Source organism: Caretta caretta, chromosome 1 (assembly GCF_965140235.1).
Source record: "Caretta caretta isolate rCarCar2 chromosome 1, rCarCar1.hap1, whole genome shotgun sequence".
Classification (NCBI taxonomy): domain Eukaryota; kingdom Metazoa; phylum Chordata; order Testudines; family Cheloniidae; genus Caretta; species Caretta caretta.
In genome coordinates, this window is record NC_134206.1 from 98,412,721 (window position 1) to 98,437,799 (window position 25,079).

At 40.8% G+C, this 25,079-nt stretch overlaps 1 protein-coding gene and 1 long non-coding RNA gene across 2 annotated transcripts in view; one reads left to right on the forward strand and one right to left on the reverse strand.

The window, feature by feature from the left end:
• The window catches only part of HS6ST3 (heparan sulfate 6-O-sulfotransferase 3), a 570,130-nt gene that overhangs the window by 408,292 nt on the left and 136,759 nt on the right, over nucleotides 1–25,079 (forward strand). The window lies entirely within an intron of this gene.
• On the reverse strand, nucleotides 14,972–21,749 carry LOC142072504 (uncharacterized). The gene is made up of 3 exons (XR_012668895.1): nucleotides 20,679–21,749; nucleotides 18,648–18,761; nucleotides 14,972–17,275 (listed from the first exon to the last, which is right to left on the reverse strand). It is a non-coding gene; the product is annotated as an uncharacterized LOC142072504 (long non-coding RNA).

Genomic DNA, 25,079 nt, shown 5'->3' on the forward strand with positions numbered 1-25,079 from the left:
CCAATCTGGAAGCACTGTAACTCAGGGCCTGATATTTGAATGTGCATGTGAACTCATGTTCTAAAAGGGCACAATCCATCCTTAACCAAAGCAGAAAAGACTCTATGAGAAGCTGTTACTCACTAATTCAACTTGTCTCCATAATCCACCAGGATCCCTGGTATCTTAGAATATCTACTTACCCTTATGGGTCCCGCAGTCCATTCTCTTCAAGAACATTTAGCAGCGATAAGCACTTTCCATCTTCTGGTGGATAACTGTACAAAATTCACACATCCTGTCACAACTAGATTTCTGAAGGGGGTTCTCAGATCCTTCCCACCACTGGTGAAGTTTGGACCTCAATTTTCTTTTATTTTCACTCACTAAACCCCCCTTTGAGCCTCTATTCCAGTGGTCCCCAAATTGTGGGGCACTCCTGGGAGGAGAGGGGGGGAACAGGGGACAGCAGGGCCCGGGCCAGCCCACCAGCAGGTGCGGCGGAAGAGCACCATCCAGCCCCACTTTGACCCCAGCCGCGACTCAGCTCCTGGCCCAGGGGAGAGGGGAGTATGGTGTCGCAGACACATTCTATGACTGGTAAGGGGGTTGTGAGAGGAAAAGTTTGGGAACCACTGCTCTATAGTGTTCTGTGGCCCATCTGTCCATGAAGGTGGCCTTTCTAATAGCCATAATGTCAGCCAGAAATCAGCGAGTTGGGAGTGCTCCTGGTGGAGCCACCATATATTATCTTCTATAAATAAGAGTCTCGTTATGCCCCATCCTAGATTCATTCCTAAAGTAGTTTCCGAGTTTCATATGAGTCAGGACATCCACTTCCCAGTATTTTTTCCAAAACCTCATGGCACAGATGAAAAAAGACAGCTGCATAGTCTAGCTGTCTGAAGGGCTTTGGCTTTTTATCTGCAAAGAACAAAGGATGTTAGAAAGACACCTAACCTATTTGTTTCCTTAAAGGGATCCAGGGCTCAAGCAGTATCTATGCAGAGATTTTCAAAATGGATCTCTGGTTGTATCACTCTTTGTTACCAGCTAGCTCATATCTCCCCGCCCCTCCAGAGGGGAGAAGGGCTCATTCCCCAAATTACTTCAGCTGCATCTCTGAGAGATGTCCCTCTCCTAGAAATAGGAAGACAGTAGGGCAACTACTTGAAGCTCTTTGCATACCTTCACACGAGACATTACACTCTGGTCCAGTTACAGTCAGTCTCACTTCTGCATCCACACACTTCCTGTCTGACTACTGCTTGTTACCACACTTACCTATAGCTGGAGGTTCTTTGAGATGAGTTGTTTCTATGTGTATTCCACTGTCTGCTTGCAAAAAAAAATTCTGGACACAGCCACATGGTTCACATGTGTAACTCATGTGGAATACAGATAGGAACCACGCATCTCGAAGAACCTCCAGCTACAAGTAAGTAACCTCCATTTATTATATTATGAAGTATTATTTCATATAGAAATCTTTAGAATCCCAATTACTTCTCGGCTATGAAAATCTTTCACCTGCCATCTTTATGTTGTTTACATATATAATGCTAGCTGCCCATCTTTTTTATTACTGATAGTATGTCAGTGAATAGAGCATCTTAATTTTGAGTATCTAAATGTCAAACTTTCATCTATGTATTTAAGATCCATCTCTATAAATGTCTAGCAGATCATAAGCATCTTGTCTGTTGAAGGGTTAGAAACATTAATTAGAGAATCTAATCTCATTAAAGTTGCTCAGTGACAGTGAAATAATGTTAAGCATCTATCTGTCAAATATCTATCTGTTTTTTAATTCCTTAATCAAACCTTGCCTTGCCAAAATGTTTATTGATGATGAAAATTCTCAAAATGTAATTCCTTCACGTTCTCTGGTCATTATGGTTACAACAATATTAACATTTGTGTAATTAATTGTTCACATTTTGTTTTCTAAATTCATAATTTAGGGCCAGTTTGTGTCTGGCCCTCACATGGGTGTGCAGGGGAGTGTGAGTACATGTGAAGCCCACCATTCTTGCATACCCCATGCAATGCCCAATCACAACCAAGTCCTTCTGCCTGAGCAGGCAGGGATTGCTTCCTCAATGTGCCTTTAGAGAAACACTGCACCTCAAAGGTAGAGGACAAGATCATGCTCCTCTTTCCTTCCCTTCCTGTCTCTACCAATCTGCAGAGCGTCCTGGGTTCACCAGTTGGAGTAAGATGTGCTAACTGAGCCTGTTACCACAGCATATGCTCCGAAGAGAAAGCCCGAGTTGACAACTGGTGCCTCCACATAGTGGGGGGTCACCAGCTAAAGGGGAGGACACATGATCTCCCCATGTGTCTCCTCTCTGCCCCACCCCCAGCTCCTCCTCTACCCCTGGCACGTTCGGCTGCTCTCTCTGGCAGCTGGGTGTGGAGCAGGACGGAGCCACTCCCGGTTGCTGCTCCAGCTGCCTGGGAGAGAGCCTGGCTGGGGAGATGCGGCAGTGGCAGCCCACTCCCTGCCTGGCCTCGGCTTCTGGGGACAATGGACAAGCATGCCAGGGGAGGGAGGTGGGGCTCCAGCTCGCTCGGCCACTGTCCCTGGAAGCTGAGTCTGGATGGGAAGCAGCCCGCCACCGCAGCCAGGCTCTCTCCCCAGCAGCTGCTGCGGGCAGCGTCCCAGCATGGCCAGAGAAGCTCTGGCCCTGCTCCTTCCTCTCCCCGCCTGGGCGGCTGCTTTGGGGGGCACTTGACCCTGCATCCCCCCCCCCGACACATCGCCTCTGTCAGGGTTACACACCTGAACAGATGTAAAACTGCCTTCACTGAACAAAGATGCTCCACCAGAGAAGTAGATTGCATCATGGAATGGGCCGCCTAAATTCTCTGAGAGAACCTGGACAGTCTTTCAGTACAGGAAAGAAAAAACATTGACTGCACAGCCCTAGTTGTCACCTGCCACCACACGCTGGAACCCATGCAGTGTATCACCAAAAAATTACAACCCATGCTTCATGGGGACTGAATTCTGAAAGAAATCTTTCCTAAACCCCCTGTTCTGGCCTTCAAACAACTCCCCAGCCTTTCCACACTCATCATCAGAAGCAAGCTCCCCATAGACCAGGATCCACCAACTCAAAGTGGCACCAGATCCTGCCAGAATAACAGATGTGAAACCTGCAGATATATCTCTATTGCTGCAATGATCAATAGTCTCCACAATATACCTTTCAAGATCCATGAGTCCCATACATGTCTATCACAACATGTGGTCTACCTCAACTAGGATATCATGCTCCGGCAACAATTATGTGGGTGAAACGAGACAATCACTATGCCCCTGAATGAACTCGCACAGAAAAATGATAAAAGATAAACACACCCTATCACCAGCGGCCAACATTTTTCACAAAGCGATCACTCCATATCTAACCTTTCAGTTCTCAACCTCAAAGGATACTTGCACAACACCTTCAAAAGGCAAAGCTGAGAACCTAAATTCATAACTCTAATGAACATTAAAAAACATGGACGAAACAGAGACACTGGGTTTTATGACAGGTTTCAGAGTAACAGCCGTGTTAGTCTGTATTCTCAAAAAGAAAAGGAGTACTTGTGGCACCTTAGAGACTAACCAATTTATTTGAGCATGAGCTTTCGTGAGCTACAGCTCACTTCATCGGATGCATACCGTGGAAACTGCAGCAGACTTTATATATACACAGAGAATATGAAACAATACCTCCTCCCACGCCACTGTCCTGCTGGTAATAGCTTATCTAAAGTGATCATCAGGTTGGGCCATTTCCAGCACAAATCCAGGTTTTCTCACCCTCCACCCCCCCCACACACAAAATCACTCTCCTGCTGGTGATAGCCCATCCAAAGTGACAACTCTCTACACAATGTGCATGATAATCAAGTTGGGCCATTTCCTGCACAAATCCAAGTTCTCTCACCCCCTCACCCCCCTCCCAAAAACCACACACACAAATTTGTACTACTCTCTTTTGTCCTAGGACTGAAGAGGTGTTAACTGCCCATTTCATTTTAAGTAGAATCCAACAAATGTGTAAAACCTTTAACAATTGCTTAACAATCTGTCCTATTTTGTATATAGGTTGGACACTGGTTACCTTTTCTAGTCCTGAAGGAGAGTTATGTAACGCTCAAAAGCTTGTCTCTTCCAACAATAGAATTTGGTCCAATAAAAGATATTACCTCACCCGCCTTATTTCTCTCCTATCTGAGCCTGCAGGGGTCATTCTATTCTGGGAGGGTCATTCCACTCTGTGTGCAGATCAGTGGCTGAAATTGGCCATTACTGAATTTATTCTTTAGTACCTACGTTGAGAACAAGTATTTAATAATAGACTCTTCAGTCTAATAGAGAAATGTATAACATGATCCTGTGGCTGAAAGTTGAAGCTAGACAAATTCAGACTAGAAATAAGGAGTTTAGCAGTGAGAGTTATTAACAATTTGCCAAGGGTCGTGGTTGATTCTCCGTCACTGATAATTTTAAAGTACAGATTGGATGTTTTTCTAGCAGTTATTTTGGGGAAGTTCTGTGTCCTGTGTTATAGTGCTCAGACTAGATGATCATAGTGGTCCCTTCTGGCTTTGCACTTTATGAATCTGTTGAAGCAACTGGCACCCATTTGGAGCAGAGAGAGCTTTTCAAAGTGGTGTATGGAGTTACCATAATCAAATCTGGTTTTACAAATCTGGTTAAATTAGACAGAACTCAGTACACACCTTGCTGTGATTATGTATTTTTAACCTAAAGGGGTGTATCCTTTCTTGATGCTGGTGTAACTTCCATGAACATTAATAGAAATAAAACTTTAAAATTGGATGGGGGAAAGTATCTTTCATTTGAAATGGATTAAATTCTGAAAGTAACGAACTGCAGTACACTCTAGTTAAAAGAAATTTCTTCAAAATTTTTGTATATATTGCCAGGGAATTGTATATTACATATAACTTTATTAAAAGAAGAGCTAATTCCATTGTGCACTGCTCACTAATTTAAGAGCCTGATTTTCTGCAGCCCTCTCCCCCCAGCTTCTGTTTTGGTAGGTGTAATGTCTGGGTCCAAAAGGTTGTAGGGCAGGAAGCCCCAGTCACCAATGAATATTTTTGTATTTTTAAAAAAAAATGGGAGATGTTTAAATTACATTTGGGTTTGGAATATTTCAGGTTTAAAACTGATCATTTCAAGTATTCTTTTAGTCACTACTAATCAGTATTGAAACAAGTTGCTTACTTTGGACTCCTACATGGCTAAGTGTCACGAATAATTACACTTTTCAGAAAAATAGCCACCTCTAGCACTAGACTCAAAAATGGGAAATGTCATTAAAAACTTTTAAAATAAATCAATTTAATAGTTTATTCAGGATGACAAGTACTTCTTTCCCTGTAGGCTTTCTTACTGCTAAGCTGAACAAAATGGGTGTAGTTTCCCTTTCAGCAGACTTCTCGCCATCGGCACTGGCGATCGTTCTAATTCTGGTGGTTGGACATTGATATATGTCTATGGAGAAGATGAGTACTTTCCAGCACTGACTATCCCTAGAATATACTGGAATATTATGTTAATTTCCAGGACAATCGTAAACATGCATGAAGATTTACATAAAAACGTATTAAGAACAGAAGACTCTATCTGGAAAGGAATATAAAGTATTGCTGAATTTTTAATAGTCGTGTGTTAGATGAAAATGCACTGCCTGGAGTGTCTGCCATTAAAATATGGATCTTTTTATTTAAAGGAACATTAACATTAATTTCTCCTGCCATGGGTTTTCTGCTCAGAACCTAACTCATAACTACTTATGGGCATTTCTGTCCAATATAGCAGAATGGAGCCAGATTTACAAATTCCCTCTTTTTTCACCCCCTCCTTTAAAAAAAAAACCACCTGAAAAATTCTTCTGCTGCCTAATTTACTGAAGAGGCCACACCCACACCTGTCTCTCGGCCTCCACAGAAGTGTGCAAATGTTGCCTCCTCTTTCTTTCCATAAGAGAGCCTTTTGCAAAGGATTCTTTACCCTATTTTTTTTAATTTCTCTCTGACAATTTTCTCCTTTTCCATTAATTTTGGTGCCCATCTGGAAAGAAGAAGGCGGTCTTCACCTTTCTTCTTTGAGGAAGCTTGGGGACTCCCCAAGCCTCCTGGTAGATCTGCAGCCCTTATTAGTGATTACACAGGATCGACAGCAATATTAAAGGATTTCTATGGCACTTCATTTCTGTGTTCAGAAAATGAATTTTGTATTTAGAACAGGAGTGCTTGGGAGATACCTTTAGCACCAGAGGCTTCCACTCCCTAGGACACCTTTCTTGCATGTTAGCTGCCTCTCATTTTGTTGTACAGTAGATCTGGGACACCACAGGGCGGGTTCAGCAAAGTGTTTTTAGGAATGAACAACTGGCCTTCCTTCCCTTCAGAATCATCATCCTGTGCTCCATATTTCCACTGCGAGGTATGTCCCTCTAGTCAGTGTTGGCAAATGGGTTCTTGAAATAAAAGAGACATTGTCACTTACCAGCTAATTCCTGTTCTTTTGAAGAGTCACCTCCATCAACCTGTCTAGCTGTCTGTCAGTAGCAGAGGAAGTTGTGGCCTCTTTGTAGCGATACTCTCAGTATTTTTGAAGAGGAGTGTTTTTGTCTTGCTCGTTCCTCCAGTCAGATAGCTCCTACCTAGTTATATTTGCTATTCTTATTAACCTTTGAGTTGAATATTTTTCAATACCTTTTGGGGCTTTGAAATTTATCTTTTTCTAAGCCTTCCAGAGGGTGGCTCCTCTTTGATATCACCTACATTGCTCCAGTGCTGGCTTAGCAGAGAGGAATCCACTAGCAGGGTGTCTAATGCTCCTGCCAAAGTATCGGAATGTTTTGTTACTTTGGAATTACTTGAAACATACTGAGAATGATCCTGGATTTAAAAAATAAATTGCTAAACATGGAAAATTTTGTTCTTATTTTTTTTATTGATGCACATTTCACAGTGATGAAAAACTGAGACAAAGAGATCTATTGTTTGTGCTATCTTTGCTGCAACATCTCCATACTTATGACAGAAAATCTTGAAAACACGGAAATAAATATTGTCTTGCCTTTAAGAATTTGCATAAATTTTCCTACTAAAAATATTAACTTACCATGGCTTTATTTACTGAAAAATGTAATGATATATTTGTTTTAGTAGAACAAATAAGGACATTAAGGCTCTGATTCTCCACAGCCTTGAACTTTTTCATCATTTACATTTGTGAAGAATGAGTGCAAAGTCGGTGCAAAATGTATCAGTATAGTGTCATTTTTTCATCCATTTCATATGCTCAAGATGAGGATCCCATGGCTCTTGGTTCTCTTTCAATTTGACCTGACAGTTTGTATTAAGCATGGTATGCAAGTAGTTGAATACTTCTGATATTGAAAGAAAACATGCAACAGTAAGAAGCTGTGAGAATCAAACTGCGTTGACTGTGTGGTAATGGCTTTATTGTTAAACCAGTTCATTTACAGTTGTAAGTAAACTTGACTTCAATACACAGCAGATTGTGGACTATCCTATACAGTCACATGCATGTTTGGGGAGGTAGATTTGCCTGGATAGTTGTAATGTGCTATTGTTGTAGTCTTGTCCATGAGAAGAGGACTTCAGTATATTTTAAGGCTAAAAGGAATCATCGTGTTCATCTAGTCTGATTTCCTGCATAACACAGGCCAAAGAACCTCGCCCAGACTTGAAACATGGTCATTTACACTTTCCACCAAATCATTCTTATTTATACTCCAGCTTGCTGTATCTAGGGTATTTTTAAAGTTTTAAGTTTTCTTCATGGTCATCACTGATAAATGTGTCCTTTCAAAGGACTGAAATTAGAAGGTGAGTGAACATTTCTCTCTTCTTCCATCCTCTCTTTCAGTAACAGGCATGCTGATTATAGTGCAGCAACAGCTGCGTGATAGTTAAGGTTGCGTGACAGTGTTCTCTTTAACAGGAGTTTTAAACCTACATGTAAAAATCTCACTGAAATGGTAAAAACCAAAACATGAACTATAAACTTTGAGTGTTTAATTTTTTCATGGTGGTTTCATGAAAAATGATTGATATCGGAAGAATAAGAGTTTAAAAATCATCCCTTTGTGTGATTTCCATTCCCCCTTCCACTGGATTGTGTCATTTTACTTTGTACCTCTTTTGCAAGAAAGCTAAAACACTCTGCGACCTGCCCTTTTGGCTACAGTGTTGTTCCTCGTGCTGTTTCCTAGAATATCAGTTACAATTGGGTTGTGGATTTTTTGGATAGTATTATATATAGTTTGTAGCCATAACGAAAAATAGGTGCATATATGGTGAACCTTCTGAATTTGATGACATATTTGCTGCAGTGCAAATGCCGAGAAAGAAAGAGACTTACTGATTGACTGACTGACTCTCCCACTCCCACATACCCTGTAGCCTAGGGTACAGCTCCTGAGCTGGGAAAGAGGAGACCAGGAGTGGAAATCTCACCTCTTCTAAGTGTAATACCCATGCAAGTCACTGCCCTTAAGTTGACTACCTCAATGTAGAAGACAGTTAGAGAAGAGCTGCAGAACATTCTTCCCTTGTAAAATAAGTTAACTGAGAGCTTATGCATGGTCACTGTAGCTGTAAAACCCAGGTCTCTAATATTACACTTGATCTTATCTAGGATTGCCAGGTGTCCGGTTTTCGACCAGAACACCGGGTTGAAAAGGGACCCTGGTGGCCCTGGTCAGCACTGCTGACTGGTCTGTTAAAAATCTGGTTGGTGTGGGGCTGGCAGGCTCCCTACCTGGCTCTGTGTGGCCCCCAGGAAGCTGCCAGCATGTCCCTCCAGCTCCTAGGCATAGGGGCAGCTACGGAGACTCCGTGCGTTGCCCCTGCCCTGAGCACTGGCTCTGTAGCTCCCATTGGCCAGGAATCACAACCAATGGGAGCTGTGGGGGCGGTGCCTGTGGGTGGGGCCAGCTCGCAGAACTACCTGGCCGCCCCAATGCCTAGGAGCCGGAGAGACATGCTGGCCGCTTCCTGGGAGCCACCTGAGGTAAGCACCACTTGGAATCTGCACTCCTCACCCCCTTCCCGCACCCCAACCTCCTGCCCCAGCCCTGACCCTCTCCTACACTCTGAACCCCTCAGCCCCAGCTGGGAGCCCCCTCCTTCACACCAGAGCCTGCACCCCCAGTCACAGTCTTCACACACACACACACGTACCCCATCCCCCTACCCCAGCTCGGTGAAAATGGGCGAGTAAGTGAGGGTGGGGGAGAGCGAGCAACGGAGGGAGGGGGAATGTAGTGAGCCGGTGATGGGGTCTCAGAGAAGGGGGGGCAGGGGTGGGGCCTTGGGGAGGGGGAGAAGCAGGGGTGGGGCAAGGGTTTTGTGCGATTAGAAAGTTGGTAACCCTACTTATTCTCTGCAGCACCCTACCTTCCAGAGTGATGAAGTCAGTTTTAGTTATGCCAACTCTATCTGCTATAAACTACACTCCTCTCCCAGAGCCAGAGTCCAGGATTCCTGATCAGCAGTATTCTACTCCTGGCTAGTAAATATTTGTGTAACCTGCTGGAAAAGTGTTTGTTTGTCATGTTAAGGCAAAATAACTTTCCTAATGCATGGAATGTGGGACAGTCAGATGTGCTGATCTGTCAGTACAAGTGATAGAAAAGTACGTGGGGTTTTCTATTAGAGTGCAAGTCTGATGAAGTTGAGTACATAATGCTTTCTGGTATTTGCTGGAGATGGAAGTGAAAGCATTGTGGAGCACTGGTGTGTTGGAGACCATATGAAGGGAGAAAGGAAAGCACACATCTTTCCCTTTAACTACTTATTTCCATGCTTTTCAAGTTTGATGAGGTATGTCTTGCTGCAACCTTTACTGTCACTAAATGTGGTTATTGTTTAACAATAAAAACTAGATTCTAAGAAGGAAAATGTTCCATTGGTATAACTGAGGATTAATGCACCAGTCACACATCACCAGCAGCTAGTCAGATGGCTCCTACAAAGTGATAACTTTATTTCAGCAATGTAGATTTAGGTATTTTCTCAACAGACAATGTGGTAAATAATTAGTAACTTTTAGCAGAGCCTCACAACCCTATGCCATGGAGTTCAAAGTTAGTGCTAAAAAAATAATTAAGGACTAAAGAACCTAAGTCAGTGATGCTCCAAAAAGCTATCCACCAATTACCGGTAAGTGATTTTGAATAAACAATGAACTTTGTCTCTGCTATCTGATGTGGTGATCTTTATTTTTATATCCTGCTGTCCATAGAATATCACCTCCAGATTTAACAAAGGAAAAAGAGGTTTGAATGCACAACTGGGATAAGCAAGTGATGACTTTAACTTACACAGCTTTTGAAACTACTGATTTGGTCCAGTTGATACCAGAGAAGTACTTTCTTACACATAAAATATTTCTCTTAATAGAGAGTCTACTTTAAGAGACTTGTTACCATGACCTTTTCCCATTGTGTTGTCACCCATGCACTTAGTATCGTTTCATGCCCTGGACACTTGAAGTGAGAGCCCTAACCTGTTATCAGATGGTAATACTGGTCATGACATGAAATGTATGTCTAGTTATGGCACATTACACAATGACACCTGACAGCAGCTAAGCTAGCAGGAGGCTGTTCCAAGCAAGAAGTCTCTAGGTATATTCAAAAGCAGCTTACATGGGCAATGATGCTAGAATAACACTGAATCATTTTATATTGGTAGAAACTGCACTATTGTCTTTGTAGTGTGTAGCTTCCAGCTAAAGATGAACAGAACTGGATTAAATGATCTAACCTCCAAAGTAATGTACAGTGCATTTCCGTGCTCCTAAAGTGCTGGGATTGACTACTTGGTTCAATTTATAATTCCACTTGAAAAACTGGCCATCTCTCCCATTACCTTTTGACAAAATTCTGTTTATCAATGGGGGTTGGTAGAATGGCCCTTTGATTCTGAATTCCAACATTTGATAAACATTAAATCTTGAGTACAAGTTAAAGTTCTCCTAGTTTACATTGTTTTAATTTATGTAATTAATGCCTTCACAGCAAATAACTCAAGGCCTCACTGCACTTAACCTTACAGGGCTCAGCTGTAAAAATAAATGTTTCTTATTTTCTTAAAATTTCTTTTTACCAATAGACCAGAGTTTGTAGGGGAAGGTATGACTGACTGCAGCTAATGAGAACCTAGTCATCACCTGTCCCTTAGCCCTTGTGCTTCAATCATGACCTATTTTGGAATGAATTTTGCTGATTTTTTTTATTTGGGGCTTATGTCCAGATAAGTGTCTTCTATCTAATGTCACAGCTGGAATAAAAATATAATTCTATTAAGAGATATAGGCCAAGATTTTCAAAGATAAGTGCTTACAGCTAGGCTCCGAAACCTTTATTTGGGAAATTAATAAGTGGCCTGATTATCAAAGGCTCTAGACACCTATCACTCCTATTGAACTTAATGGAGCTGCTCGGTGCCCAGCACCTTTGAAAATAAGGCTGCATTATTAGGTGCCCAAACATGGATTTAGAGCCTAATTTTAGGCACCCATTTTTTACAACTTGGCTACCGTAAATTCAGGTTTTAGCAGGACAAGCAGTAGGAGAATTATAAGCAGAAAACATGAACAAGTCTAAGTACAATGGAGATCACACTGCAAAGGTAAAAATAACTTCCTGGTACTCTTCCAGACCTGAATTTTATATTGTAAGCCCATCTCTAAGTATAAGAAGTGAGGCAAAGGATTTAAAAGTATAAAGCAAGGTGTACATAAGTACACATGAGGGGATATAGTTCTGATAATATGTAGATACAGTTTTTTCCAGCTGAACTCAAATCATGTTATACTGTCAAGATAGTATTTGACTATGCACAAACCTAACCTACTGCAATGGCAATTTTATTCTCCATGGTACAACTCTAATCAGCCATGATATTTCAAAACAAGACAATTTGTTTTGCTGTAAATAGAAAAAGAATTACACAAATGTGACTCTCTGCTTTACTATCCTGGAAACCTCATAGATTATATGAAATGTTTGTTATGTGGCACTCCAGAGGGAACATACAGAAAGAAGAAATGGTGTTTAATTTGGCTTCTTGCTATGTTTACCTCCATCTGATGTGGGAATAAGTTGTCATTTATGCAGTTTAATAGCATTTTTATACCACTTAAAATTTGTGAAATGCAGGTTTGATTAATCTCACCACATTTCTCAGAGCTTCCTTGGGGTTAGAAGACCTGAAAGGCGATGCTGTAACTATCTGAGAGAGAAGAAGTAAGAAATAACATTTACATCTTAAGGAAAGGGCATGCCATTTACTGAATGTAACATATGGAGCATCAAAAATGTGTTTAAAAATATTTTGGCTTCTGAATGTATATTTATAACGTGTTTGTTAGTTTGTTTGTTTGTTTGTATTATGGGAGCATTAACAATGTGGTAGATGCTGCCTGTACAAGTAAGAGACAGACCAGCTTACAATCTGAGAAGACAAGCAACTGATGAAGGGTAGGGCAGCAGTATACAGCATACAATCAGTTTTAAAAATATTTATATATATTATTGGCTAACCACAGCTCAGCTGTGCATCTACCTACCTGTTATAGTTGGCTTTGTAACTGTCAAGGGAGAAGTAAATCTTGGGGGATTTCAAGGTTGGATAAAAGTGAGTCTTGGGGGACCGAAGAGCTCAGTGTAAGCTCGAAAGCTTCTCTCGCTCACCAACAAAAGTTGGTCCAATAAAAGATATTACCTAACCCACCTTGTCTCTCTTGGGAGACCATAAAGACTTGTTCAGGGAAAGGCATTCCATACTCATGGAGTGGCCTGGAAGAAAACATGGAGAAAATTAGGGGGAAAGTAAACATGTGGTCATTTGAGGCAGGTATCTTGATCTTTGGCTGTCTTTCTCCTTTATGGATGTAAGTTTTTCATGCATTCCCAGTTACACTCTGTGGCTCTTCAGTCTACAAGCTTTCCTTTTCATTTCTTCGTTTGAACTCTGCCTCCTGCCATTCAGCTGATGTAGAGCCCAATGACAGAGTAACAAATGTGGAACTGCTGCACATTGGGCAGAACACAGAAAGCCAGTGCAGAGGGGAACTCCTCCTCATGTAAGCTGCAGAACTGTTTTCCACCCTGGTTTCACAGAGTGAAGAGTTGGCAGTGAACAATACATCCTCATTACATGGATCCATAGGGTTCAAAAACACCCCTGCAAGGGTATATGGTGGCTGCAGGTCTGTGAGCTGCAGCAGTAGCCACAGAGTGATTTGGCAATTTCTCTGCTGTCTGAAAGGGGTGGTTCTACCATCCACAAAGCACCCATGTAAAAAGGCCTTTTACTCAGGTTGTGCATGGGAGGAAGTATTTGCCACCATATGTCAGCTAATTTTTAAAATTTGCTATGCTCTCTGTCGGTTCCTCCCCCACAATTTTGTATGCTATCAATTACAGAATTGGGTCTTTTGTGTGTACCAATAACTTTATATCAAACCTGCCTGACCTGGACCTTTATTAAATGTATTTTCTGTACAGGGTATGTACACAGACCAGATAAATTGACAGCAATTTACATGGCATTTGCAATGTGGAGTTTCTGAAAATTTAATTATATCCTGTATACGGGTATATGTATATGCTTTAAAAGTAGAGTAGTGCAATGAGGACAGATAAACATTTCAAGTGTAGCTTTAAACTTAAGATTCTCTTCACAGCAATCAGGGGTCTGAAACTACCATGCTTACTCAGCCTAATCTCCCACTGATTGTAATTGGTATTATTGCCTGAGTAGCGCTGGTCTGGAGCCCAAATAAACTGCCAACAGGCACAGCTATATGCCAGACTGTATCAACCAATGAAAATATAATTGAGGTGTTAAGATGGTTTGCAATCCATAAAGCATGCATGCCTAGTGGTGCCCTTGAGCATATGTAATAATTGGGGTGGGGGGGAACCAGTTCATGGAACATTAAGGCTTTGATTTAAACCAACAAAAATTAAAGAGGAAAAAAGCCTTTGGAATTAAGACTCTGAAAGCAACCTTGCCTCTACTTCCTTGTGTGTATGCATTATCCTCGTGATCATGTAATGAAAGACCATAATAGAAGGCTATTACAGAAGAATATTCAGTCCTCTTGACATCCCCAAACTTTCCCAAAGCTAATATGATTTTGAGAAATATATTCATTTCTGTATAACAATGAGTACAATAGTAAAGAAATTGTAAACTGGCTTTAGAGAATTTACAAGTGGTCTACAGTGGAAATAATCTAGTTTAGTTGTTTCCCTTATCACCCAGAAAAGCTGTTTCTGACATCTCTCCAAGAAGTATTGTTTATTTGACTGATAGATGGGAGTAATCTAATAACTCTGGAAAGCACCTGTAATATAAATGAAAGGAATTGCTCTTAAAACCTTACCTTTGAGAATGTTGAAAGGTTTACAATGGCAGCATATCAAAATAAGTAGGACATTCATATAATAAACTTTTTTTTTCTAGAGCTGGATGAATTTGAGAAAAACTGTCTTGATCGTAGATGAGTGAGTTTATATTGTAAGAGGAAAGTAAACGAGTCAATGGAGAGAAAAAGTTAACATGCAAAAGTGTTATCTGAGATTTACAAATAATCAGTAAGTCCAAAAGTCGGTTGGGGAAAAATCAGTTATTTGTGATGATGGGATCCTTTTGAGAACCTGTCATTACTCCATTTGTATTCTCTTCTATGTGGTGTTTTTGATGTAAAGAAACAATTTAAAACATTTTGTTGGGGTTCAATCAGAATTTTCAGTCAGAATACTGGGTCTCATGCTCTGAGCATAAAAGCATTTAAACATGCTGTGAAACATTTTTCCCTTGCTTATACCCAGGGAGTACAAGTGAGTAGGGTTGCATGGATGTAAGCAAGCACAACATTTAGCTGTGTTCGTGTGCTGATTTGGTGCGTGATGTATGCTTTCCATTCTACGGCCACTGTCACAGCCTCTAAATTGTATCATAATTCCATATTAACAAACCAAAGCAAATCTGCTATATTTATTAACATTGAAAGAAATGGGACAAATGCAATGTTTTTTTGTGATTGAATGTATTCTACCTGTAAAATGAAATGGCAACCAAATATGTATCTATTTTTCCTCTATTTTGCTTTGTATGCTTTTCCATAACAATTTTGCTGTGCATTGGTTTTTCATAACAAGAACATTCCACATTTCTTGGCACTACTTCACCAATTTTAGGCAATAGTTCCTTTTCCAAGTAGAAGTTAGCCAATAGTCTAGCAGCTACTAATTAATGTGAGATGATTTCCTTTTGTGAGACCATTTCCACTAAGAATTCCAGGAAGAATTACCAAACAGTCATTTGGTAATAAAAGACCAAGTACCAAGATTTGCTAGAGTTTGTATTTGACAAACAATTATCTTCAGGAATAAGAATTATTTTGACTTGTAAAACTAGTTAAAGCTGGGAGAAGCTCCCATTTTTAGAATATTTTCTGTATTAGCTACTTTTACGACTGGCTGCTAATTTCAAATTTTCTGTAGGTGACATTAATCACAGGATACCTTTAATGTGCTACTGCACATCCTGAACAAGTACAATTAACTATACTAAGATTCCATATGGAATGATTTTAAATGGTTGATTCCTATGTGAATATTAATTTTTTTCACAAAGGAACAGATGTTCACTTCTCTTATTTGAATTCATTTTTTCCAGCATATACTGTATGGTATTGAAGTAAAGCTCTCATATCATAACCAAATGCCCGCAGAGTAGAGTTCTTTTGTTGCTTTTGTTTTTTTGGCTCTAGCTATTTACTAAGCTACGTTACTAATGTAGTCCCTTGTGTTCTGTTTCATTCCTAATGGGATTCAAAATTATACAATTAATATGAACATTTTCATATTTAGATGAATCATCATGTGGCTTCACTGAGTGCAGAAGGCGAGTTGTTAGGAAGATGCATCAAGTAATGTTCTGATTTAAAGCAAATGGTACAGCTTGTTCTTTACAAAACCTACATTGTATTTGTTTGAAAAGGCCAGTCAGGGCCTGAAGGATATTGAGAGTGCCCTTTTGAGAAGTTCAGTTACACTCTTATCCAAGATGACACACAATGGTTCAAAAAAGGCTAGAATGTTATTTAAGGAAGTTGACTTTGTTACTTCTCACTTTCTCTATACAGCCATGAAAATCTATTTTCTATCATTTCTTTTCAGTAGAATGCAAAAGACTCAGAAAGTTCAGTGCCTTTGAATGGAGACTGTTGTTTTGCCCTTGAGCAAATCATAATAAAAAATGATATTCTGTATATTAGTAGTTCCTTTCATCTGAATCGTTTAAACCATTTTACAAACATTAAAGAATCTTCACAACAGACATGTGATATAGGTAAATATCAGTAACCCAATTTTACAGAGAGGTAAATGTAAGCAGAGAGAATGGGGTTGGGTTTCATTTCATTATTCCAACAGAGAATTAAAGTGAGCACCCTTAAGAAAAGAGCGCAATATGGTGTAACAGAGTCTTTGGTGGTTCATCCCTCAGAGGGTGGGAGGACCTGACCCACTTGTCTACACGGGGTGATCCTAGCGCAGGCCCCACTTCCTTACTATTTGCGAGGGCAGGGGCTCTGCCCTTGTGAACATTCATCTGGGGGATCAAAATAAAAGTCACAAACCTCACTGCATTCAGAGAGACTTCCTCCCTGTGGTCCAGCAAAGAGGGGGGCAAAGCCAATGATCCAGCACCAACATTGGGGGGTTTGGGGCAATTGCTCTCACTGGGCCTTTGAGTCAGGCCCGGCCTGTCCACCTTACCACTGGAGTCTGCTGTACTCTCCTCAGGGTCAGGTTGAAGGTCTGCTGACTAGGAGTTCCCTCCGCAGCTTTAGGAGTAACTCCTGTAGTCTGCTACTTAGGGCAATCCTACTTCTCTCCCACACCCTCTGACTGCAGCTTCCTCCCTTTTAAGGGCCTCCTCCCTGTCATACAAGATTGACAGAGCCAGAGGGGCAGGGGTAAGCCTATCTCCTAGGCATCTCTGGCTCCTTTCTCATCTGTGTGGGGACAATACACCTCATCACATGTGGTTATGAATATTCTGGTATTACATTTTGTAGGTTTTTTCATATTGTCAATTGGTTAAGATGTAAACAGAATTGTTCCATCTGTTTAGTCTTGCAAAAACTAATGTCCGGAAGTACTCCCCACAGGAACATTAGGCAGAGGCAACATCAACTCTTCTCCTAGAATGGGACAAGCCAAAAGAGAAACTGTTTGTTTTTGTACTCAGTCTTTGATCTAGTACAATTGTCAGCTCAGAACCTTGTTATCTTAAGTTATATTCAGGGGTGAAAGTAACTTAAAGGACTTACCATTACGCAGGGCGGCTGGGGTCCTGGGCAAGGTGCGGCGGTGGCTTTGGGCCTCCGGAAGGGGTGGGGCCTCTGGTGGAAGGGGCAGGGCTGGTGCCAGACTCCCCCAGCCAGCCCTTCAGTGCTGCCTGGCCCGTGCTGCCTGGGGCTCTGGCAGTGATTTAAAGGACCCAAGGCTCTGGCCACTGGTGCTGTGGTGGCAGGGAGCCCCGGGCCCTTTAAATCGCTGCCGGAGCCCCAGGGTAGCGGCAGCCAGGAGACCCGGGCCCCGACGGCGATTTAAAGGGCCTGGGGCTCCCACTGCTACCCGCTTTTAAATCACCTGACCCCAGGGCAGCTGCCCCTTTTGCCCTTCCCCCACATCAGCAGCCCTGCCAGTACGGTCGGCTGTGTTCCGGCAGCCACTTTCTTATCGGTACGTCATACTGGACCGTACCGTCTTACTTTCACTTCTGGATATATTGTAATAGAAGAGAGGGGAGGACACAGCCTGCAGAAAGCAGCAGTAAAGATGACCAGACTTAAAAATACAAAATTCAGGCATAAGATAATACCATCAGCAGCTTAAGAGGATAGCTATTGATTAACAGATGGTTACCCTTCAACCTTCCATTCCCACAGCAAAACCATCAGAAAGGTGGAGAAAACCAGATTCCATCAATAGCTAACCTCTATGAGGATTCTAGCCTTTTCACATTCAGCCTTAAGAAAAGGTCATGGAATGGAGGTGGCATTGATAAATCACCTCTTTATGGCCACGGAAAGAAGACAAATTGCAGTTCTTATACTGCTGGCTCTATCATCCACCTCTTAATTCAGTTAGTTGTACGGTTTTGCTAACTTCTATACGGGACCTAGCAAGGGAGGATGAAGGTGCAGCATCAAGCTGGCATCAACCGTTCTTTTCAGAAAGAGCCCAGTGAATCATGCTGGGCAAATAGTGGTGCTTTCCCCAAGTCCCTGATACGGGAAGTTCCCCAGGGCACAGTCTTGTTGCCTCTTCTTTTCAATACATACTATGAATGAAGACTCTAGAAAGGTTGTAAGACAATATAGCCTCCGGTGCCATAAAAACGTAGTCACCAAGATGTCACGCTGACTGTGAGACTGTAGTTTATAGATGGAAAACAGCTGACTCATGCTTGATCCCGGTAAAAACGATGTTATGTTTGTATGAAGAGGGAAACACTTTAGGGAGCTAGCTAATATGTTATTCTCACCCTTACCAAACACATTGGCTCACCAGTCAGAGTCCTGCATAACCTTTCTCCAAAAAAAAGAAGGTTGAAGGAAAACCCAGGATCATTTTAATTGATGGAAGAAGATGAAATGGACAAAAGAAATCTCCAGGTGAGAGCTGTGGAAGGAATTAAGAGGATTAGTGTCCTTTATGGACAAACCTGTTGTACTCCTTCATTTCATATTTAGTGCCTCTAGTGGATACTGCAGTAATGGATGTCTTAGAAATGCCTAATAGATTTTAAAGGGTCAAGTTCCAGTTGGGAGATGGCTGTAATCCTGTCAAATGCCTCGAATGAAAGTCAAATCCTAAATTCAGGTTACTTGTGACCTTACCTTAACCCTCAGTTCAAATACAGGCAATGGTTGGCATTAAAAATAAATGTAACAATGATCCTAAAAGTAGCTGAATTTAAACAATAATTAAAACAAATATATTTCGGTTCATAAAACAATACCCAGAAAACTTGGCAAAATGTGAAAATACAGAAGCTATTGATTCAGTTTGGCCAGATACACAGTATTTTAATGTATAGTCACTTCAGATTCTGAAACAGATAGAAACTGCCTCAGTATTGAGCTTTTCACTTTTTTTCTATTTGCTTTCTGTGAATAAAAGTGTTCACCAGTAAAATGCTTAAGTAATTCTTCATTTAAAATAGGTTTTCTGGACATCAGTAAATATTTTCTTTTAACTAGAAAAGGTTTTAATTACCAGTCAAAAGATTTTATGAACAGTGTTCAGCATAGCAGATTATTAAAACATTTCATTTTGGTTTTGATTTCACTTGAGCTATTAACATTTTTTAAAACAAGTGAAGTATAAATTACAGATCTACATTAGAAGAGACTGGTTAATTGAATAAAGCAGTATTTTGCAATGGTTCCAAAATTCTGACCAGATAAGGCCTAATAATGCAATTTAGGAAAGAAATTATGAAGATACCTTTAAATAGTTATAGAAGGTGATCAATGTGCATTACGTGCTTTGCAAAATTTGTGCCACAATGCTGAAAAAATTGGTTTTAATTCTCAGTATTTGAAGAAAATGCAAGTTCAAATAACTGCAACAATGTTTGAAAATCGAGAATTTCTTTACCCAATGTTAAATAATGTAAAGAGTATGTTTCCCTTCTTTTTGTTATGTGAGAGGTGGATATTGGAACATAATGTAGGATAGTGTTCATTACTGTTCCTTTTTTAAAAAAAAACTGATTGCATAGTTTTTGGATGAAGCTGCAGAATTACATTCCAAAGCTTCCACTCTCACCCAAAGGAATGATCTACCCAGGGTAAAACAGACCATGAAAGGATTCCATTGGTATTGTGGCAACATTGCAAGACTACTCACATGATTAGTCTGCAGAAGAGAAGAATGAGGGGGGATTTTTGATAGCTGCTTTCAACTACCTGAAGGGGGGTTCCAAAGGGGATGGATCTAGACTGTTCTCTGTGGTACCAGATGACAGAACAAGGAGTAATGGTCTCAAGTTGCAGTGGGGGAGTGTGACAGGTTGGATCACAGAAACCCCCTTGGGGTTGCCAACTGATGTGCTGAGACTACTTCCGCCCCTACTTTCCCTGCCAGCTTGGGACTCCAGCACCCTGTCTTGTTGAGCCAGACATGCCAGTCTGCTCCAACACAGACCCAAGGTCTGAACCACGTGCCCCAAAGCTGCAGACTTAACTGAAAGCAGTTTAAGAAATGTTCCTGTCTTTAACACTCAGATGCCCAACTCCCAATGGGGTCCAAACCCCAAATAATCCGTTTTACCCTGTATAAAGCTTATAAATTGTCCGCCCTCTATAACACTGATAGAGATATATGCACAGCTGTTTCCGCCCCACACACACACCAGATATTAATACATACTTTGGGTTAATTAATAAGTAAAAAGTGATTTTATTAAATACAGAAAGTAGGATTTAAGTGGTCCCAAGTAGTAACAGACAGAACAAAGTGAATCACCAAGCAAAATAAAATAGAACATGCAAGTCTACGTCTAAGAAAACTGAATACAGATAAAAACCTCACCCAGTAAGCTTCCTTTTACAGACTAGTCTCTTTCTAGTCTGGGTTCAGCAGTCACTCACACCCCCTGTAATTACTGTCCTTTGTTCCAGTTTCTTTCAGGTATCGTTGGGGGTGGAGAGGCTATCTCTTGAGCAAGCTGAAGACAAAATGGAGGGGTCTCCCCGGGGTTTAAACAGACTTTCTCTTGTGGGCTGATACCCCTGTGTAGAATCCAGCTACAAAATAGAATTTTGGAGTCACATGGGCCAGTCACATGTCCATGCATGACTGAGTTTCTTACCAGCCAAGCCACATTCCTGCAAAAGCTCAGATGTGGATTGGCGTCTTCAAGTTCATTGATGATTGGGTGGTTCTTGATTGGGCACTTAATTTGCATATTCATTTCTCCAGAAGCTGACCAAAGGCTTTACAAAGGCTACTCAAAAATCAAGCAAGTACACAGCCAATATTCATAACTTTTGAATACAAAAATGATACATGCATATGAATAGGATGAATAGATTCAGTAGATCATAACCTTCACAGAGATGCGTTACATGGCATATGTAGCATGAAACATATTTCAGTTATGTCATGGGTTGAAATATACATTCATTAGCATATTTCCATAAAGCCTTATGGGGGGCACCATCATAGGGAGGTTTAGGTTGGATATTAGAAGAAACTTTTTCACTAGGAGGATGGTGAAGCACTGGAATGGGTTATCTAGGGCGGTGGTGGAATCCCCTTCCTTAGAGGTTTTTAAGGTCAGGCTTGACAAAGCCCTGGCTGGGATGATTTAGTTGGGGATTGGTCCTGCTTTGAGTAGGGGGTTGGACTAGATGACCTCCTGAGGTCCCTTCCAACCCTGATATTCTATGATTCTGTGATTCTCTATATCCTGGGATAGTGGATTAAGGGAAAAAATGAAGTATGAGTAATTTCAAGGTGAAATTATTCTTAAAAATAGAATTTAAATTATATGTGCTTTTTGCAGAGGAGGACAATTTGGATTTTAGTTTAAGGGCTTTATCCTTTAGGCTCTTACTACCAACCATATTCCCATCCTGAATGGTGCCATTGAATAAGTACTATGCCCAGTAGTAAGTTTGTTTTCACTTGAGCAGTTGAGTGCTCAGCACTTTTGCAAATTTGGCCACATCACTTAGGAGCCTGAGCTGGACTGTTTTGAAAATCTCTAGATTTCTAAATAACAGATATTGGGTGCTGAGCACCTTGGAAAATCTGACCCTTAACAAAACCAAATACTTTCCCCTGTTTATGTAGGAACTACTGTGTTTTTGTGTTCTTTTGATACAGAGCCAGCTGCTGGAATACTAATTAACATACAAAATATCAGAGCTGTGCTGACATCAGTTAAAGTGCTTATATGTGAAGAGGGAGGTAAAAAAAGATGCCATGTTAATTTCAGTCTCTCTTAAAAGGATATAAAGGAAATCTGCGATGGCTAATGCAAATAAATAAAAATTCATCCTTTAGAAAGGGTAGATCAAACCATTAACAGTACTATTAAAACACGAAAAACTGGATTAATACTACCTTTCCTTTAATACAGCAAATCCCCTGAATGCAGCGTTTATAGGATTATGAATGTCATAATCCTATAAAACACACTGTGATGTATTACAAAAATTTCTTTTTAAATTAAAGAATTACAAGAAGTTTTTACAGATCTTGGATGATGAATAACTCAATGGCCTATTTGTCCCAGTTCTGCCACGTCTCTGTATGTACATTAAACAGAAAGCAAGCATAAGATTATGTTCTGATCCAGTACAAGTTTCCAGGTAAGGGGCTATCAGAATTATTGAAATTCCTTATGCTATGTAGAAGCAGCTCAAAAATCTTCCCTATGCTGTTCTAATTGTGATTTCTTGTATCTGGCAGCCTTTTATCTGGCTTTCTGCTAGCAATTGTAGCAATTGAATCTGCTTATGTTAACTCCAATACCAGCTTTATTATTTGGAGTTGTATGAAAAATAATGAGCCTGTTATTTGCTACTGAATCCCAATTAAAAATGAAAAGTGAAAAAAATAACCATACAGAGTGCAGTTGAAGGCACCGAGCTTTCCACCAATATGAAATTAGAGAAATTATGCTTTCATAATCAAAGAAAAAAGAATCAAGGAATAAAGCATTCAGGAGCTTTTGACTAAACAGCATCCTATAAGATGCTGAGTTAAAAACTGATTGATGCTGCTTGTGTCCATTACCAGAGATGGAAAAGATGTATCAAATAGAGCCCCCACCCTTTGCCTTGACAAGATGTTTTGGGAAAGAAGCCGGAACTGGGGTTGAATGTTTCGGACCCACCTACAGCTTTCCTGCCACATGTGTAGATGTAAACTGCCTGACAGAATTTAGGCCTCTGTGTTTTAAATCAAACCTGTTTGTTGAGATATGGGAATTTAAATAATGTATTTGAAATTATGGCAGTAATTTGCTCTGGACTCTGACTTTATAATGTATGCCAAATTCGTGCCCAGAGCAAATTTTACAGCTCAATTTTCTTTTCTCAGGCTGTTGAAGAGGGTGTGCGTAGGGGGCTGAGGTTTAGAGGTGGTTATATTTATGGGGAGTCCTTTTGTACTACATGTTTTTAATTCATGGAACAAGTGCCCAGGAAATATGCGGTGGATCTATAGATATTTTTATAAATGTGAATAAATAAAAATATTATAAAATCCAAAAGCCCTGATGGATAGGGATCTACTGTAACAGTAAAGGGGGAAAACTTTTTCCATCGCTTTTCTTTCTTGTGCAGTATTTTTATTATTTCCCCAAAGTGTGCAGTTTACAGATGTCTATTGCCTGAAACCATCATTTTTATGTATAACTACTTAATGTTAATTAGTGTTCATGAAAGATGCCAGATTGACATCTCTGATACATGTTTATCCTCAGAATAGGTATAGTCCAGGCAGCAGTGAGCTGGAAGGAATGTTTATTGCAGTTAGAAGGTGGTTCAAACTTTGCTCTCCTGTGGTACTTTGGCCTCTCTGCAAGAAGAATGCCAAATTGTGTGCCATTTTTTGTAACATGGTTGTTGTCAAGGTTCCTCCCCCACTCTGAACTCTAGGGTACAGATGTGGGGACCTGCATGAAAAACCTCCTAAGCTTATCTTTACCAGCTTAGGTCAAAACTTCCCCAAGGTACAAAAATATTACACCCGTTATCCTTGGAATGGCCGCTACCACCACCAAACTAATACTGGTTACTGGGGAAGAGCTGTTTGGACGCGTCTTTCCCCCCAAAATACTTCCCAAAACCTTGCACCCCACTTCCTGGACAAGGTTTGGTAAAAGCCTCACCAATTTGCCTAGGTGACTACAGACCCAGACCCTTGGATCTGAAGAACAATGAACAATCCTCCCAACACTTGCACCCCCCCTTTCCTGGGAAATGTTGGATAAAAAGCCTCACCAATTTGCATAGGTGACCACAGACCCAAACCCTTGGATCTGAGAACAATGAAAAAGCATTCAGTGTTTTACAAGAAGACTTTTAATAAAAATAGCAGTAAATAGAAATAAAGAAATCCCCCCTGTAAAATCAGGATGGTAGATATCTTACAGGGTAATTAGATTCAAAAACATAGAGAACCCCTCTAGGCAAAACCTTAAGTTACAAAAAAGATACACAGACAGAAATACTTATTCTATTCAGCACAATTCTTTTCTCAGCCATTTAAAGAAATCATAATCTAACACATACCTAGCTAGATTACTTACTAAAAGTTCTAAGACTCCATTCCTGTTCTGTCTCTGGCAAGAGCAGCACACAGACAGACTCAAACCCTTTGTTTTTCTCCCTCCTCCCAGCTTTTGAAAGTATCTTGTCTCCTCATTGGTCATTTTGGTCAGGTGCCAGCAAGGTTACCTTTAGCTTCTTAACCCTTTACAGGTGAGAGGAGCTTTCCCCTGGCCAGGAGGGATTTCAAAGGGGTTTACCCTTCCCTTTATATTTATGACAGTTGTTATATTCCCAAACCAGGGATTGTTTTAAAACTGGGGTTTTATTAACATTAATATTTTTTAAAATGTAGATTGTACGAGCCCCCCACCATCTCAGTCTCACAGGATACAACAACCCTCCTGCGATCCCTTCTTGCTTCTCCACTCGGTTCCCTTTGATCTCTTCAGCTCCAAACCCTAGAAGGGACAGGACTCAACCTTAAAGGAACAATTCCTCAATATCGCGGACCAAATACCCCTTTAAAGACTTCCAAACAGAGACACGAGGAGACGGCTTCAAATGTGGGAATAAAGAACACTACCAGTCACAGGCCTGGAAAAGTCCACACCCCTGAGCGACACAATTAAACCGACCTAATCCCCAGTGTAGACTGTGCTAGGTTGATGAGAAAATTCTCCAGTCGAGCTAGGGAGGTGGATTAGCT